General features: G+C 46.0%; 1 protein-coding gene across 14 annotated transcripts in view; it reads right to left on the bottom strand.

Moving 5' to 3' along the window:
- Positions 1-19,258, bottom strand: part of ATP2B2 (ATPase plasma membrane Ca2+ transporting 2) — a 415,395-nt gene that overhangs the window by 230,477 nt on the left and 165,660 nt on the right. The window contains exon 1 of one of the 14 annotated variants that reach the window (XM_077184642.1): positions 10,635-10,803. The exons of 8 other annotated variants lie outside the window; for them this stretch is intronic. The gene's annotated coding sequence lies outside the window, so the exon portion shown is untranslated. Of the gene's footprint in view, positions 1-9,010; positions 9,209-9,800; positions 9,822-9,917; positions 9,941-10,013; positions 10,163-10,242; positions 10,395-10,634; positions 10,804-19,258 lie in introns of those variants that run through there. 5 more of the 14 variants (XM_077184640.1, XM_077184639.1, XM_077184643.1 and 2 more) reach the window with 5 other exon arrangements.

Raw genomic sequence — 19,258 nt, forward strand, 5'->3', positions numbered from 1 at the left:
CCAGAGCCTAATCCTCTCTGATTCCCAATGCCCACAACAGCACTGAGCTCACAGGACTGCCTCCCACTATAAAGTGCCTTCTTTAAAAGGAATGTGCTTGGATGTTTCTACTTAATTTAATATTTGTTCTTTCACAGAATTCTAATTCAGGTTTAATTTAAATATTGCAATTATTCTTCTCTCAGGGTTTGGCAATTAAGGCTCAGAAAGCACTGCTGGTTTCCTGATTGATCCTAAAAACTTTAACATGTCCTGTATCTGCAGCTTTCATCTGCTCCACATAAGGTAAAGGAGGGGAACAAGATTTCCTTAGAAGGAAGCTGGACCCAATTAAGAAATTGTGTGTTAGTTTTCTCTAACAAAAAAAAAAAAAACCAAAAATACTTTCCTAGCAATATTTTTCAAGATCCCCTCCTAATCCTAAAGCAGATATGTAAATGAGACTTGTATGTTAAAACCTCATGCTCAATTTTAAGTCTTAAAAAGGTTCAAGAAAAAAAAAAAAACATTTCAGATGTCTTGATGTCTTCCATTTTCCCTTTCATTCCTTTCCACCCTCAGTTCCGGTACCAGAATTGTGTTTGCAGATTAAAACTTCCAAGTGTATTTCTAAACTAGAAAAAGGAGGACAAGGGCAGGGACGAGGACACTTAATTTATTATCTTTTCACAGTAGAGTTACAGGGAACCTTAATGATATACCAAGCTATAAACCCTGTAGCTGGTACTGTATTAATCATCTGTCTACATGAGAACTCAGATAAATATATAATCCTATTTCTGCATTGCAGATTTTATATGTGCCTTCCTCAGATTGCTGCTTCTTTTTTTTCATTATTTTGAAAACATTGCTGGAGGGGAGGATCCATCCCAAGGTAGGGAATGGCATCCTAACTGTACTTGCTTCAATTGAACAGCCATATTAAGATTTATAAGAAGATAACCAAAGCAATAGGCAGCAATTCAAGCTTTGCAGCAGAGAGTCCCTTTTTTTTTTTTTTTTTAACAGTCTGAGCACAGTTTGTCTCTCTCAACACATTCTCCCTTCTCCAAGGTCAAGTCTGCTGCCAGCCACAGGCAGCAGCTGGCCCACCCAGGCTTCCCCCAGCTTGGGGACAAGCCAGGTCCCACCTGCATATCCAAACCAGTTCATTTCTGACAGGTGCCTATCCATGTCATCTCTTGTTGCATCATATATTCCTGAAAAAAATCATATTCCCCTTTTCTGTCTTCCCAAGAAGAAGACAGAAAAGGGGAATATGATTTATTTCCATGCTTGGGCTTGACTTCAGCCCAAGCATGGAAATAAACCCAACCCCTCCACATTCTGTAATATTTAGGCATCACATGGGACAGACAGAGATACCCAGTCCTATTTTAGATGAACCCAAACAAGATTTAAAACCAAATAAACCAAAGATTCTGCAAACAGTGGTGCAAACTCACCAACACAGTGCCCTGGGGGTAACAGCTCCCCACAAACACTCAGGATAAAGCATCACCTCCAAACCCCTATGCCCTGAAGGGGAGTTCTTGGTGCTGCAGTGCAAATATCAGGGCAGTCCTTTCACATCCTTTTGGATGCCCTCAGCCTTTCCCCTCCATGGCAGGAGCTCTGTCCTGCCTGCTGCAGAGGGATGCAGTGTGGGCATGAGAGAGGCACCAAAAGCTCAGTAAGAGCCATGGAAATTACCTGCAGAGCCAAAAGTTTGTCCCCAAGAAAGCTGGGAGCTGTCCTGCATTGGGATTTGGGCATCTCATCCCTCCTGTAATCCTCCTGCTCCCACAGTTTGTTTTCCTGGCATTTTCAGCCATCTTATTCAGCACTGCTGATTTAGCACTACCATTTTATCCTGCAGTTCTCTGCATAACAATCACCACGACAGCATCACAGAGACAACCAGTCCTACCATCATGCAAATGTCCTCCATGGGTACTGCAACAATTTGCATTGCATCTCAGGAGCTGTCTGCAATTCTTCTTGGAATTTCCCAGGTTAGCTCAACTACTCATAAATAGGTATTGCTTCAAGCACTGGGGGAAGGAGGATGACAATCTCATTGTGAAAAAGACCATGAAATCATCATTTCATTGTAATTGCATTTCGCTGGTCCCTTAATATCAAACATCATTTGGAGGTATTTTTAGAGCAACGTGCGAAATGTTCATTACAATGCAAGCAGAGGAAAGGGACCTGGGAAGCCTGCAGTGCAAATTGAGCAGCTGTCCTCAGCCAGGACAACAGCTTCTTCTCCAGCTGACTTCCAGAGGACACAGATCAATGCTGCCTCCTGACACTTGGGACTGCACTTTTCCCAAGGAGACTGGAAGGGTTTATTGGGAACGCTGTTCCCTTCCAATGACCTGTGTGACACGAGGTGTGCCACTGTGAAAGACAAGTCAGATTGGTGGCAGAGCATTTTATTGTGCTCCATCAGCACCCAGGCAGGGCCAAGGTTAGTGAGGTGCTGAGCACAACCATTGCAATGAATTCATCCAACCCCAAGACAAACAGTGCACATGCCAAAGAGCCACCACCCCTCTGGGAAGTGTCCCCCTTCCCTCAAGGCCCACTGGGGCACAGCAGGCTGCTGAACAAAGAGTGAGGATGGAGGAGCTGGCCTTGGAAGGCTGAGGCAGCCAGGGGAATGGGGATGGAGATCCCCCCATGTCAGAGCCCAGGACATCCCTCTGGCTGTCCTGGAGGGCTTGAGGCCCTGCCAGGAGGCTCAGAGACCCTGGCACAGAGTCAAAACCACCTGTGCCTTTGATTTTAACCCATGGAAACAATTACCAACTTTGTGTGAAGATTTACAAGCCACGAGAGTTTAAGTAGAATGATAGTTTGTCACAAGATAGAAAAGCAGAATTTTGGGTTATTAGAATGGGGGTTCAGGAGCCAAGATGGAAGGACTGAAGCAGCCACCTGATACTGACACTTTGTAGACCTTGTATGATTATTCCTCTACACTTCTATCTACTGATGAGGACCTTACTCTTCTAGTATATTAATTACAATCGACTTCCAATCCTTAGAATCTGGTTTAAACCCAGAGAAGAGTAATAAACATAATCCTATTCATACTGGCCCTATCACTGGCCCTAAGCATCCTCCTAACTGCACAAAGCACTGGGCGTGCCTTGTCCTCCTTCTTTCTTCTTCTTATCCTTCATCTTCTGGGTGATGGTGGCATTTTTGGATTGGTTTAGAGTAGAAACTCACTGTCTAACACAGGTGATAGGTATTGGGAAATTATTGTAAATAATGTACACATAGTTTTTAGTATAAAAAACTAACACTGCCTCTGGGGCAGTCAGTGTGCCACAGACTGACCCGCTGGACAGACCTCAGCAGGTCAGAAAAAGAATGGAATGGATAATAAATGGAGAATAAACAACCTTGAAAACCACAGTCAAAGAATCCTGTCTCCTCCTTCAATCCCAGGGCTGGGAAAAAGAGACTTTCAAAACACCTCGGGGTCATCTCAACCACAGAGACTCTGAGACCCCCACTCCAGCCACGGGTGACAGGTGGCAGCAGAGCAGAGTGCAGCAGACCCCAGCATGTGTGTGAGGCTGTGAAGGTGTCCCAGACTGTTCCACCCTCCTGCAGGAGCCTGCTCCTTGCTGGTTCCAGCCCCACTGTGCTGGCTTCAGGTTTTGAGGATACCTGGACTAAAACCAGTGGGGCATGGAATTAGTGCAGAGGGATGAGACAGCACCACCAAAGGGACTGAGCATGGCAGGGGTTCTGAGGTTTGGAAAACTGAGGCCTCTTGAGCTCCAGAAGGAAGATGAGGCTGAGCAAAGAAGTGATCTCTGAGAAAACAAGGGTATCCAGGATTAAAAAAAAAGTGAAGATAGGACAGAAGACCAAGGGGAGTTTGGAAAGACAAGTAAGGGGAGATCCTGGAATTCTGAGATGCATGGAGACAAAAGCCTGGGACAGCCTGTGAGATCAAGCAGGGTAAAAGCCCAAAACTTGTTGGATCTTGGATAAACTCCATCACCCAATCCCAGCATTGGCTGTCATTCCCTGCCCCACGTGGGACAGCTGGTGGGAATTGTCATATGAAACTTTAGCTGGGGGACCAGAAGGAGGGATCCCAAATCCCAAATCCCATTTAAAATGCTGAGTCTGATCCCAAACTGTGGTCCAAAGTCTGCACAGATTTCTGCTGTGGAACACAATCCAAACCAGAGCACAGAAGATAACTTATCAGACTAAGACAGCTCTTGTCTAAGTAAAAATCTCCTCAGATGGAGTGTGTGTATGAGGAGTGTCATTTTCTCCAAATGCCCAGCTAATTTCCAGAGGTCAGGAGCTGGAAGGTCAGTGAACTGGACAGGCCAGGACTACAGAAATAGCTCTTTGCCCAACATCCCACAGATAAGCATCTTCCCTATCCTGTTTCCTCATTCTGTGCGACAGATTTTTCAGCAAGACCCAAATCAGATTGGACTAAATCTCATTTTATTTTTAATTCATTTCATATGGTTTTATTTTTAACTCACTTTAATTGAAATGCAGCGAATGAAATTATCAATTGAAATTACTTCATCAGCTGTGAGTCTTCATTCTTTAATATATAAAATAAGCTCTTAGTAAATCTGAATCACTGATTTTCCTGTTTCATCCTCAAACCCTGGGATGCTGATGCAATGCATTGGGCATTCAATATTGCAAATTCCACGCTCTCAACCATAAACGTATTCAGGATATTGACCAATTTTTTGGCATTTTTTAATAACACAGCACTTCAATTCTGGGCTAAATCTTGAAATTGCAGTTCCAGCTCTAATCCTCTCCTTCCAAGGGATTTCTTTTGATGCAATAGCCAAGTGCTTTATTAATGGCCTGGCTGGAGGAACAGAGCACCCTGTGCAAGGGCACAGAGTGGGCAAACGGGGAGGTGTGGCTGTGCCACCAGATGGATGAGCTGCCTCTCAGAGGGAGCCACGGGCCAAGAGGAATCCCAGGATGGCCAGCAAAGGGAAAGGCAAGCGTGTGCCCCTGAGGCAGGACAGGCTGGGGGCCAGCTGGCTGGGAAGCAGCTCTGCAGAAAAGCCTTGGGGCTCCTGTTGGACCTGAGGCTGAGCAGGAGCCAGCAGAGTGTCCTCAGAGCACAGGGCTGCCTCCCTTCCCACCAGCACTCTGGGGCATCCCAGTGCTCCCAGCTGGGATGGGGGAGCAAAGGGCACCTGGACTTCATGGAGAGAGCCTTCCAAAGGCCTGCAGAGGGGAGGAAAGCACTGGAGCACCTGACACACACAGGTAGGAGGCTCAGAAAACTGGGACTGCTCAGCCTGGAGAGCAGAAGGCTCAGGGGGAACCTTATCAATGAACAGCTGATGGGAGAAATGGGAGAAAATGAGGAAGATGGAGCCAGACTCTTCTCAATGATCTCAAAAAGGCCAGGAGAGCAAAGGTAGAAAATTCCATTTAAAGGTCAAAAGCTGTGGTAGTGGCCAAACAGTGGCACAGGTGGCCCAGAGAGGTTGGGAAGTCTCCATCCTTGGGGATCCTGAAACCCTGGCTGGACATTGCCCTGCTATAGGTGACTCCACCTGGGGCAGGAGGGGTTGGGCTGGACCATCTCCAGAGGTACTTGCCAACCTCAACTCTTCTGTGCCTCTGAAATCAGCTTCCTGCAGCCATTTCACCTTCAGCGGGTGGGCAAAGGAGACAAAAGGTAAAAAATGCACAAACTCTTCCATAGAAATCCCAGTTTTACTGCTGGGCCTCTTTAGCTTTTCCCATTAACTGTTTCTAGGATTCTCTGGGAGCCTGGTGCACAGCCCTCAGATGCTTTAACTGTGCCATGAATATTTTAAAAACGAGGGAAAGCAAGTTACCAGCAGCATGAACTTGTTCATACACTGCGTGGTAGAAGGGAAGTATTTTGTAACTTGGTTACCATTTCCCAACTCTGCCAACTCTGGTACCTAAGCAGGAATTCCACATCCCTTCTGAGGCTCCATGTTTCACCCATCTGCAGCGTTTCTGTCCTGCCTTTCACAGAGCTTGATGGCCTCCTAAATTTATTAAAATACGCCTCGTTCCCAACCCTTCTCTTATACATTGGTTCTTCAACTGCAAATCTCCAGGTTTAACACAAAAGCCAAGGTTATTTATCAAAAATACAACAGTAAAACCATGCTTTTTAACCTAAAACTTGAACCAAAAAGCCTAGAACTCTTAAAATTGCACTGTATGGTTACATTTCCTACAAAAGGGCACCGAACTTTCCGATAAAGATCACAATAAAATGCCACTGACCCTTGTTTTATGGGTGAAATTCAAGCCTATACATTTATATAACCTCCACAACGCCCTTTATTTATCTCTATGGCACACCAAAAACCATCCAGCATGCGGAGCACAACCTACCTAGAGAGAAAGACTCTCTTCTCTTATGCAACTGCTCCACTAAGGCTCTGTTACCTCGGAGCACCGGGGACGGCTGGATCCCGGCGAGCATCCGAGCATCCCTGCTGGTCCAGGGCGGCGGGGCCGAGCCTGCCCGGCTGCCAGCCCGGGCTGCAGGGGCTCGGGAGCGATCCCGGCACACACACACACAAGAGCGAGGGATGGAGCTCTGCTGAGCGATCCCGGCACACACACACACAGAGGGAGGGATGGAGCTCTGCTGAGCGATCCCGGCACACACACACACAGAGGGATGGATGCTGCTCTGCTGAGCGATCCCGGCACACACACACACAGAGGGATGGAGCTCTGCTGAGCGATCCCGGCACACACAGAGGGATGGATGGAGCTTTGCTGAGCGTTCCCGGCACACACACACAGAGGGATGGAGCTCTACTGAGCGATCCCGGCACACACACACGAAGGGAGGGATGGATGGAGCTCTGCTGGAGCGATCCCGGCACACACAGAGGGATGGAGCTTTGCTGAGCGATCCCGGCACACACGGATGGATGGAGCTCTGCTGAGCGATCCCGGCACACACAGAGGGATGGATGCTGCTCTGCTGGAGCGATCCCGGTACACACACACACACGGAGGGATGGATGCTGCTCTGCTGAGCGATCCCGGCACACACAGAGGGATGGATGCTGCTCTGCTGGAGCGATCCCAGCACACACGGAGGGAGAGATGCTGCTCCCTCAGAGCGGAGTCATCACTCCCTGCCTGCCTCAGCACAACCAGGAGCCCACGGAGGGGCTGGCTGGAGCTTTAGTATCATATTTTAATAGCTACATTAAACAAAAGCACCTCTCCAATCCTTAGCTGTTGGGTTTTTTTAACCCCTTTTTCAACTGGCAAAATTAACTTAATTTTGCCAGTTGAAAAAGGGGTTAAAATTAAGTAATTTCAAATTAATCAGAAATGTGTGCTTTTAATCATGGTGGGGGGAGAGGTTGACATTTGATCAGATCATGTATAATCTGATCGGAATTAATCAGAGCAGTACTTGCTAAATTTCACATCCTTCATTGTGTCTCCTTGAAAACACAATAAAAAAACCTGGCAAAAAAGGCAGCTTATTCTCCACAAGGTTTCCCAGTCAGGTTAATCAAATGAACCACTTTGGTCCCTTCAGAAGATGATTTTAGGTGCAAGCTGTAAAAGTGTTTCCATTTCCTAAGGGAGGTGGGGTCCATTTGGAGAACCCCCACTGCTGGAGTCCTGCTGCAGTGCAATGGGCTCTCACTGAGTGGGAGAGGGAGTTACAAGGTCAAGACTTCTACATTTATTCCAAAATGGAACACGGAATTACTACCTACACAACTGGCATTTGACAGTGTGAACTCCAGGATGAAAATGGAAAAAAAAAAATTTAAAAAGCAAGAACAGTTTTAACATTTTCATACGTTAGCAGGATGTAAGCTCGCGGTTGCTGTATTCAGACAGGAAGATATATAAATATATATTGAGTAGGATTCAAAAAATGTTGCATCCCTAATCCAACAGCACTGGGAAAGATAAGCTGAACATTTTAAATGCTGGGGGAAGACGAAAGGGGAAAAGAAAATCTTTCCAAGCTGTTTCCTGGATACACGGTATGAAATTTAAAAGGAAAAAAAGCACTCACAAAAGTGACTTCACAGCAGCTCTTAGAAGAACAGTATGATACCTAGTTCATCATTACCATGTCTTCTGCAAGCTGGAATCCTGCTGGGAAGCATGAAACTCTTCCAAGCTGTTCCAGTATACATGCATGCAACCTTTTTATATATGCAGAAAGCATGAGGGATATCACGCCGGTTTGGTTTGCAGCAGAGAAGAAAATTGACCTTTTCCATGAAAATGAATGTATATTTAGCATTGATGCGGGCCAAAATCAATTCTCTATAGAAATGAAGACAGACACACAGAAAGGATGAAAAGGGGGCCATACAGAGAAAAATAAATAAATAAAAGGGAAAAACCTTCATGCTGCATTGCTCTACACAACTTATCTACGAGCCTTATTTTATTGCCTTATTCACAAACTTGCTCATTTTACCAGCACTACAGGGAAAATGTGAACCACCTCTTCACAGGTAGCAATTTGGATTAAAATGAGAGGAGCATGAACAAAGTAGAAGCTGTCTGTGATCAAAGACCTGCTGGATACCTGAGTCAAACAGTTATTCCAGAGCAAGGTACAAGAGCCAGTCATGCATATGGATGACCTCTCACAAATTAAATGCTAATCAGGAATGCATCTCAGCAGTAAGAGAAAAACATGTGGACTACGAAGTCGATCTGTAATCCCTTCTCTAAGCAAATACTAACAAACCCCCCACCCCCCCGTTACCGATTTCATACCACAAACATCCAACATCAGCCTCACATGCCAGCAATAAAAGCGCAATTTTCCCACGTTGGACGTGCCAGCTCTCCTCCAGCCATCCCAACTTGTGTCACATCCCTGCAATCCTTCCCCAGCCCCACCACAGAAAGCAATCAGGGGGTCAAAGCCCAGAAACCCTGAGGAGCAGGGGTGTAGAAGGTTTCTCCTGAATCGGAGCCGTTCCCTTGGAGCCCCTCCAGCACTCACCTTGCAGAAGGAGCAGGAGCAGCGGGCTAAGCATCCGCTGGTGGCTGCCTGGGAGCCCCGGGACTGCCCACAGCCATGGCCCCGGCAGCCCTGGGGACGCTCAGGGAAGTGCCCAGGCTGGGATAGGACGAGCCTAAAGTCGGGACTGGGGAGGCTGGGGCAGAGCCCGGCTGCTGGCGGAGCGCAGGAGCTGCCAGCGCCGCAGGCGCGGATCAAACGCACAGAATCTCCCTTTACATAATCGGAAATGACTCCCGGAATCTCAGGGCTTCTCTTAAAGCCTTGGGTGCCTCACAAGCAGCCAAAAAAAGCTTTTTCCATGCAGCGTTCAGTGGGTTTAAAGCTGAGTCTTCTTTTGGTTAAGTAGATAAATAAATAAATAAATAAATAAATAATGGAAGTCTATCTGTCAGAAGTCTTAATTAATATACCATACACCTCAGGAAAGCCTTTCCCCATCTTCCCACAGGAAACACCATGCATGGTAAGAAGGAATTACAGAAAATTCCCAGTTTCTTCCACATTATTTTCTAGTCCATCTCAATACAAAGGCAATGCTTGGGGCTTTTAACCTGCATGCCCTTTACTTTCAAACAAACGCACTGAAAAACTATAAACAGCTCTATAAAGGAACTCAGCTGAAGATTATAGATTTTTCTAACATGAAATAGCTTTGCCTATTACAAGAGAACATTAAAGTTAGAAAAATACAACAGTCAAAGTGTACTGCTCACATTTTAGTGAAATGTGAGCTTCTGAAAGAAAAAAAAAAGGCACATCCGATTCTTACCAGCAATGATAAAAGCAAAATCCCATCCACGTGTTTTCCTCATCACTAAAGAACTGATTTAATCAAAATCAAGCCCATACGTTTCAAAAACAAGATCATGCTGAATTCTCAACCTACCGAAGCCCAGCAAACGCTTTCTGATGCAAGAGAGCCTTTTAGCTATGCAGTTTCTCTTTGACCTTACAGAATAATCTACACGAGTCGCAGCATTACCTTTGCAGAGACTCCCGGGGCACAAACCAAAACCTAATGCATCACTCAGCCTCATTCCCCACACCATCTTCCCATCAGCTCGCGCCTTCCCCGGCAGCAAAATGCCAAATTAACGAGCTCAGGAACGGAAAGGGGGAAAAGATTTTTTTTTTTTTTTTTTTTTTATTATCATCATCACCATCATCGCCACCATCACTATTGCTCCCGTGCTGTGGATGTCGCTACTTACTCGGCTAAGACATGCTCCCCAGCGCAGCGGCAGCCTGCTGGCGGCTAGCGGGCGGAGGGCTCGGGGCTCGGCATGGGCGCGGGCAGGCGCGCAGCGGCCGCGGAGGAGCCGCTCTGCAGACCGTACCACCAGCGCGGAGGGGAGGCAGCGCCCGCAGCATCCCCGCACCGCACTGGCACCGCACCGCACCGCGGGGACACCGCACCGCGGCCGCTCGCGGAACGAACCAAAAAATAAGAAAAATAATAATAGTAATAATTTAAAAATAATAAAAAAAATATGGACTGAACCACCATGTTTGTTGTTTGCGATTTTTTTTTTTTTTTTAATGCTTCCCCTTGGGATAATGACAAAAACGGAAGATGGCAAGCGACCAGGAATATGCCACTTACTCAGAAACGGGAGAAACCTTCAAGGACAAGGGCTGTCAAGTCCTATCAGTGTCGCTGGAGGAGGAGAGGGGGGGATGGAGGGCCGTGGAGCGCATCCCCGGCGCCCCCGAGCAGGCAGGCGCAGGATGCGGCGGGGCTGAGCCCGCAGTGCCCGGCGATGCTCGGGCTGTGCCCGCCGATGACAGCCCGGCACGGCGGCGTGGCCCTGCTGCAAATTACTTCATAATCACCCTCCGCAAAGATCCGGCTCCTCGCTCGCCCTCCCCTGCTCTTTCTGTTTATGTAAGAACAATGGGGATCCTAAGGAAAATAGAAAGAAGGAAGAAAAAAAAAAAAAAAAAAAAAAAAAAAAGCAGCTTTGCAGCGCTGTGGGGTTTGTGTTGTGTTTGTGTCCCTGCCATGCCTGCCAGAAATCCAAACCCGTACAGGAGGAACAGTGAAATATCCCCGTTTAATCTGATCTGGTCACATCAGCATGTGCTGCAAAACCACACGCACATGCCAGAGCAGCTCTCTGCCCTTCTCCTCCTCTTCCTTACAGCCCTGCACTTTGGGGAATAACTGCATTTTATCTACAGCTCCTCACCATCCATTCTGAGTTGTTATTATGTGTCTGCTATTTTGAATTATTAGCACATGGAGGATTCAGAAATGTAAAAGGCTTTTCCAATGGGATACCGTGTTACAGCAGTGCTAAACAAACTCAAACACCAAAAATAAGACAGAAACATCTGTCCTTTGAAAAGCAGAATATTTTCTGTGTAATAGTTTATTCTTTTCAAAGGAAACTGTGATCAGTACATGTACCATGTCCAAACTACAACTTCAAATTCCCTACCTTAAACCATTCAATCCTGAGAGTGACTGAATGCAAGAAAAAACCTCTCTCTATTTTTTTTTCTTTTTTTTCTTTTTTTTTTTTTTTTTTTTGGTGAAGAATGTGTAAAACAGCACAGATAAAAGTTGGGATGTGTTCTGTAGCATCCTAGGACAGCAGTGGCTCATGGTTTGCCTGTGCCTTGGCCAGGGTGGGCAGGAGCACCTCCCTGAGCAATAATAGGAGTAGCTGTGCTGATGCTCTGTCATCCTGCCTTACTCGCTGCTCAGAATATCAATTCAGCCAGTTAAACCAAAAGTCTGCACTGCACCAAAATGGAAGCTATTTAAAAAAAAAGTGCTGGGATCATTGATCAGGAGTTTTATCTATGCTGATCAATTTTTTCTTAACGAAGTAAAATGTAAATCAGGGCTAGGATCAATGCAGAATTTTCTCATGTGAGACTGCCTTTATCATTAGGAAGCTACAGGCAATTACACGCATGCCAGGACACCAGATGCAGTGACTTTGGGTTATATTAAGCAGAGAGACGTGTCCCCTTTTCAGAACAAGTTTTCAGTACAAACTGCAGCTGTGAGGAGTTTGCAGTGCAGCTCAAACTGAATCCCAGCACTGAACAAAGCAGTGCTCCAGTTAAATGTCTTGTGCTGAGGTCCCAGACCCATAAATGTTGGTGACCTCTACTGCTCTGTCAGAAAAGCAGGAAGATACTGAGACATCTGCAATTATCTGGCTACTGACATTCTTTTTTTTTTTTTTGATAGAAATTTTGAAGATAATTTGAAAAGCAATAGAAGGTTGATTGACACAGTACCAAAATATATTAAAGAGGATTTTTTTCTTACTCTGTCTTTCCTGAAGGAAGAGAGGACTGGCTTAAAGAAATTCAGCACAGCATAAAAAACTTGTTCCACACATTTGGCTGTTGCCTGTTTGAGGAGGGCTGCTCTCAAAGACTTTGTGTCATACTACAGGAACTTCAGGCCAGAGACAGAACCATAAGGTCCATATCAGAAAAAACCTCTAATTCTTATTCTTAATTAACAGAATAGGCAAGGGAATAAGAGGAGGAGAAAAATTACCCAAAAAAAAGGTGTTCAAAAGGGAAAGAAAACCTTACTTTGAACATTTCATTAAATACCAAATCCAAGCAACTTTGCACATGAACATTCCCAGTGCTCACTCACCCCAGGCCCCCAAAGCCCCAGAGCACATGGGGAGATGGCCAAGCCAGGAAGATTTGGGGAGGTTTGTTTGGAGCCTGCTCACAGGGCTGTGTTGGTTCTACCTCCACCACAACTCTGCCATCCTGCAGCCCAGGCCAAGCTTTAATGCTGATCTCCATCCTGGAGGATGCAAATCCTGGAGGGGGAGCTGAGCTCCCAAGCCTTGGATTCATGCGCACGCTGGAGCCTGCCCTGGGTGTGCATCAAGGAGCTCAGAATAAAGAGACAACCTCATGTTTGCCCTCATTTAAAGCTCCCAAGTGGAAACTCTTCAGAAATGGCCCAAACCTGAGCCCCAGCACTGCTGGGACAGGGCCAGGAGTTCTCTGGTTCCAGGCTGACACCTGCTCAGTGCCCTCAGTTACAAGTGCCCAAAATCCCAGGGAATACCTGCTACCCCCAACCAGAGCTAAAAACAGCAATTCCACCTCAAAACTTGGCCAGCCAGTAAAGAGCACCTCTAGGAACACTCTGAGCTCAGATTTTAAAGGGTTGGGGGGCTATTATTATTACTTTTTGGACACAACCATGAAAATATTAACATTTCCCAGCCTGGCCTCCAGCATGTGCAGCTCAAAATGGCTGCAACGTTGGCTGATGTTTTTTTGAGATATTTCATCATCAAATTTAATAGCAAAGCCCTGCAAAGCAAGACACCATCCCAAATGAGGGTTTGTCAGCACATCTTCATGCCTATTAAAGCATCCAGCAGCATGTTATTTAGCTCTGACAGAAAAACAATTTAACACCTTAACTTGGGGGCAAGGAGCGGAAATGGAGCAGAAAAATGGAATGGAAAATAGAAAGATGCTCTTTGGGATTAAGTTTAAAAAACACAACAACGCTTACAGGATACAGAAGGAATGAGACTTTAGATGTTGAGCTTGAGCTGCAACTTGAAAAAATTGTTTCCCCAATAAAACTTCAACTGACAATTTATATTCAGAGGCAAAAGAGCCTACCTAATCTCTTTAGAGAAAATTGTAATTCTGTATGTGCTGGTGATAGACATCACAAGCACATTTCAAGGTCTTTATGAGATAATTAATGACAGGAAACACAGGAACATAATTTTAATTCCTCTTTCAGGATCTTGGGGACCAAGACCTCCTTTCCAGTGAGGTTGTACAATCAGAGGAACAGCACTGGAAAGCAGCAACAGATTTCTAATATTTTCCTAATCACAACCCAGATACTTAAACTAGAACAGCAGACTGGCAGCCTCTCATATTTTTAAACCTCATTTGCTACGTTTTTCAAAACAAGAATTAAATCTGTTTTCAGATTCGGTGTCTCTCCAGTTTGGGAACACAGAGCAGTAATATTTCTGCAAGGAAACAGCTTGTGCTCCCAAACTGTGCAAACATGTTGTTATCCTGGGAAGCAACACGACCTAATAAAAGGAGTGGAGGAGAGGGACCTCAGAACAGTCACATTCAAGGACTTGCCCTGCTGTTTCCTGACTGGGAGATGTTAGTAGGTCACTTGATCCCACTGTGCTTCAATTTCCCTAACTATAAAGTCAGTGTATTCCCGAGTTTAAATTACAGCTCTCTGGAGCTGGTTGCTTGGTTAACCCTTCCCTGCCCTTGGGGGAAGGTGTTGGGCTCACCTGGCTGTGCTGGGGGAAGTTCTGGAGCTAATCCAGGCACAGGGCTTGGGCTGGGAGAGTCCCAGAGCTCCCACCCAAGCCCAGCCATTCGCTGTGAGATTTAAACCTCAGGAGATCACCATTGCCTTGAACTCTTTATTTTATCTGCCACATTTATTTTCCCGTACAAATTGCCACTTGCTCTTACTGATAAATTATTGCAGCTCACTTCCTTGACCAGCATCCCAACTTTCTCAATATCTGAAAGTAAAACTACCAGCCAGCCAGAACTGCAGTTCTCCCCTCACCTTCAATCTCCACCAGCTGATATCTACAAATATCCCCATTTTTCTTCTTTCACCATATAAAAGCCATGCCCACAAAGAGCAGGTGCCTGCAAGGCTGGGCTCCCATTGCTGTCCCCTCCTTGACACAGGTTTAAAGCTCAGAAAACAACTCCAGGCTCCCAGGATCACCCAAGCAGGAAGAGAAATCTTTAGGCTCTTGCAACAACAACAAAAAAAACCTCAAAAAGCCAAGGAAGAAGCATTCATTAGCCTGAGCTTCCCAGTAAAGCTTAGGTAAACCTGGCTCACTGCCACAGCCTAGGCACAGCAATGACAGAGAAGCATCTTAGCAGCCTCCTCCAAAGGGATCTGCCCTGGCCAGAGTGAGGATCTGCAAGATCTGACACAGCTAAACCCAAACCCACGGCTGAAATCAGCTTCCCAACAGCCTAAGACAGGCCTAAGAATACAAAACCTTACACCAGCACTCAACCCTCTTTCTGCTTACAGACAGACTCTGCCCTCTCACATGCAGAGGAGAGGAAATATTTGTCAACACTCAGAACAAATCTTAGGCCAACCAACAGAGTGGCCTGACAAGAGCTTGGAGGAGCAACCTTGTGAGGGTGCCACAACTTCTGGGACTGTGGATAGGCAGCAAAGGAATCCTTCCTTTATTCTGTGGGCATTTAAACCCCATAAAATGCCAGTTCCCAAGACAGAATTTGTGCCAACTGCCTTCCAGCATTAATCTGTTTACTTAACGTAATTCAGTGATACTGGCAGGGAGATTCCAGTCCTTTGTGGTTTCCACCACAGGAATTCCCTTCCCTGGGTTCTGGAAGAGAATTTTATTCTCCCCCTGCAGTTTCATATCACTGATCCTCATGGAGATTAGAAATGCAATCCAAAATCAATTAAACTCAAATTATAGGAGTGTACAATTTATAGGGGTCACATCAGTTCATATCAAACTGCAGATTTCAGACAACCTGACTCTGAAGGATGTTTGGAAATAGGGGTGAAACTTTGCACAAGTAGATGGCTTACATGGACTCATCCCTCTATTGCATCAAAACCATTCTCCCAGAAATAACAGAGTTTGGAATCAGAATTTTGGTTCAGGACCTTCATCTGATATCACTGATGCCAAATACTACCACCATGTTCTTAAAGTTGTTTTTTATTTGCTAAATTTCTGTACAGGAAACCTCTTCTCTTCCATTTGGAAAGAATATCCCCAGCAGGATGGGTTTGCAGGAGCATCCTTTGCCATGAAATTGTGCATGAGTGTGGTGTAGATGTGACCCTCAAGTACCCCCTCTACACAGCCAGGTCACACCATGGCCTTGGGCTGCACCTTAGAGAAGAAACCCCCCATTGTTCTACTGAAACTGCTCAACCCTTCCAGCCATACTTCAGATTACACAGTAGGAAATAATAGCAGAGAATTCCATTACAAATATGGACTGTTATTAATATTATTAAGGAAATGCATGCTCCTTTCAGAACTTAAAGCTTTCATTCTTCAATATATGGACTTCTCCTACATACCTGGATCTCCTGACCTTAAATCTCATTAACTGACACAGTAGCTCCCATTGTAGCATTTTTGTCAAATGGCTCAGAATGGGAGCCTGGACCTATTTATTACTCTAATAAATGCAAATTATTAACACAAAGGGAAAGAATGGTGGGACAAGGTTCAATCACTCTCAACAATTTGAACGGGAGAACAGAATTTTAACAAACTATGAAAAAAAGGACTTTTGATATCTCAGCAAACAATCCAACTCCCATCCACATTTCCTAGTAATTAATCACCTGCAGGGATTGCCTCCTGTTGAGGAGAGGGTTTTCCCAATCTAATGAGATAAAAGGCTATGTTTAGCTTAGTGGGCAAAGCAATCTGACCCGTTAAGCTTCGCTAAGCCCTGGGTATCTGTGCCCTGCTGATCATCCTGCCTGAGGAACGTGCACACACAGGCAGCCCCAGGGGGACAGAGCCACTCCTGGGACTCTCAGGCCACCCCAGAGCCACTTCCAGAGGGTGTCCCCCCAGCCCCATCCTGGCAATGTCAGGGCCACCCTAGAGCCACCTCCTCCAGAGGGTGTCCCCAGAGCCCAGAGCCACTCCTGGGAATCTCAGGGCCACCCTAAAGCCACTTCCAGAGGGTGTCCCCAGAGCTCAGAGCTCCATCCTGGCAATGTCAGGGCCTCACTAGAGCCACCTCCTCCAGAGGCTGTCCCCAGAGCCCAGAGCCACTCCTGGGAATCTCAGGGCCACCCCAGAGCTCAGGGCTCCATCCTGGCAATGTCAGGGCCACCCTAGAGCCACCTCCTGCAGAGGCTGTCCCCAGAGCCACTCCTGGGAATCTCAGGGCCACCCCAGAGCTCAGAGCTCCATCCTGGGAATGTCAGGGCCACCCCAGAGCCACCTCCTCCAGAGGGTGTCCCCTGTCCCCAGAGCTCCATCATGGCAATGTCAGGGCCACCCTAAAGCCAATTCCAGAGGGTGTCCCCAGAGCCCAGAGCTCCATCCTGGGAATCTCAGGGCCACCCTAAAGCCACTTCAGAGGGTGTCCCCAGAGCCCAGCACCAGGGGCTCTCCTCACTGCAGGCCCACAAAGCCCCGCAGATCTTGGTGCTCCTCTGGGTGCAAGGAGGGGCTGCAGCTCACCCACCCACCCACGCCACAAATCACTGAGAACCTTGGATGTCCTTCCCTGTGCCACAACCTCCAGCCTAGCAAAAGCTTTGTTTCCACTTTGTGCTGCTGGCAGTGCCACCCCACTGGCTGTGGGAACCCAGCCTGGTCCCAGGGCCTGGGGAGCGTTCACTGGTGTTGGCTGGAACGTTCTGGTACAGCCCAAAATGTTTCACACCAGTGCTGCCCCTTCCCTGCATGGCAGCTCTTGACAGAATGGCTCCACTCCAGCCAAAACAAACAAAAAAGGTGTGAGCTTCAATAAGCCAGATCTTTCCATCCCACTGGAACAGCTGGGAAAAACTCTCACAAAGGCCAAGGCAAGGGTTCCAGCAACCATAGAGTCAGACCTGATCTGAAATTATCACAATGGCTGTTTGTAGCTTTTAAGTATAAATATTCTCCTGTAAGGACTCAGAATTTGTATTCACAATTACATCTAGATTTGAAATAAATGTTCAAATTCTTCAGCAAAGAATGAGGTTTACAATAAGAAAGCTTCAAGAATTATTGCTATAGAAAACTTACTCAGAGGTGTAACGTATAATTTGCACAAAAATACTTATTCACATTATTCAATATTAAACTAAATACAAGACCCAAATGTTATTGCAATAAATATAGTCGGTACAGGAAATAAAAATACACTCTAAATGAAAATTAGGTGGGTGTCAGGCTTGGCTTCCAGACTGAGCCATGTCCTGAAGATCCATGAGCTGTTCCTTAACCCCAGATGCAGCACTATGAAGCAATAGTTATGAAAATTTTGCCAAAATATCAGAACTCTTTGAAGCAACTGAGCTTAGGGCTTGCCAAACCATTATTGTAGAGTAAAAGAGTCTGTCCAGCACAGAACAGTGAACATGTGAACAAAAACCTTATAGGAGAAAAAAACCCACCAATATCTAGTCTAGAATAATCAAACATCCAAACAAAATTGGCACATTTTATAGTATTTCCCTTAGCTAAATAACCCTTCAAGCTGTCCAATATTTTAACATTGTCCTTCTCCAACAGCACAGATTCCTCACTGACAGGAAAGGTTCCATTCCTTCAGGAAGAGTTTAAAAAAAAAAAAACCAAACAAAACCAAAAAAAATCAAAAGAACACCAAAAAAAACCCAGAAAAGTCATTTAGTTTGGTCATAAATGAGTCAAGAAAGGATTTAGGGGCAAACAAGGCACAGTAACACCTCTCCTACCCCCCATACAGGAGCCAGGAAACACAAGACCCAAATACCAAGCAGAAGGAACCAGAACCAGTCATTACTTTGTAGAATCCCAGAATATCCTGGGAGGGACCCTCCAGGAGCACTAAACCCAACTCCTGGCCAGGGCTGGGTCACAGCCAGGTTCAACCTAGCAGAGAGCACAGCCTGGGAGGTTTGAATGATCTCCTAATTACATCCTGAGTGATTTATTGACTCCATTTTTACCTCCCTTTCTTCAGAGCCAGAATTGTTCTTTTCTGCACCAGCAACAATTTGTTTTAGGCGCTGAGAACAGGATGCAGCATTGTGCAGAGGAAATAAAAGTCTGGTTATTTATTTCACTGGGGGTCATTTGTCAGCTCCCATCCCAGACCCAGCCAAATTCCCCTCCACAGGGACCACCAGGAAGAGCTCCAGGACCAGCAGGCAAATTCCAGAGCCCAGAACTCAAGGGCTCATCCAGAACTCCTCCATCTGGATGACCAACAGCATCATCTCCCTTTCCCAGGGCTAACTCACAGACATGATCTCTTAGCAAGGTTTTTGCTCCAAATAAATCTTTTGGATGTCTTAATGTCCAGCAATAAACCAGCAGATTATGGTGATAAAGTCCCAACAGCCTCCTCCTGTTGGAGGCTGGCAGAAACCACCCCTCCTCCTCACCTGATCAACCACACACATCCTGATCTCCATAAACAGAATTAATGGGTGAAAATAATTAAAGGGGGGGAAAAAAGTAATTTACTGGTGAATAATTACAAAAG

Source organism: Agelaius phoeniceus, chromosome 11 (assembly GCF_051311805.1).
Source record: "Agelaius phoeniceus isolate bAgePho1 chromosome 11, bAgePho1.hap1, whole genome shotgun sequence".
NCBI classification, from domain to species: domain Eukaryota; kingdom Metazoa; phylum Chordata; class Aves; order Passeriformes; family Icteridae; genus Agelaius; species Agelaius phoeniceus.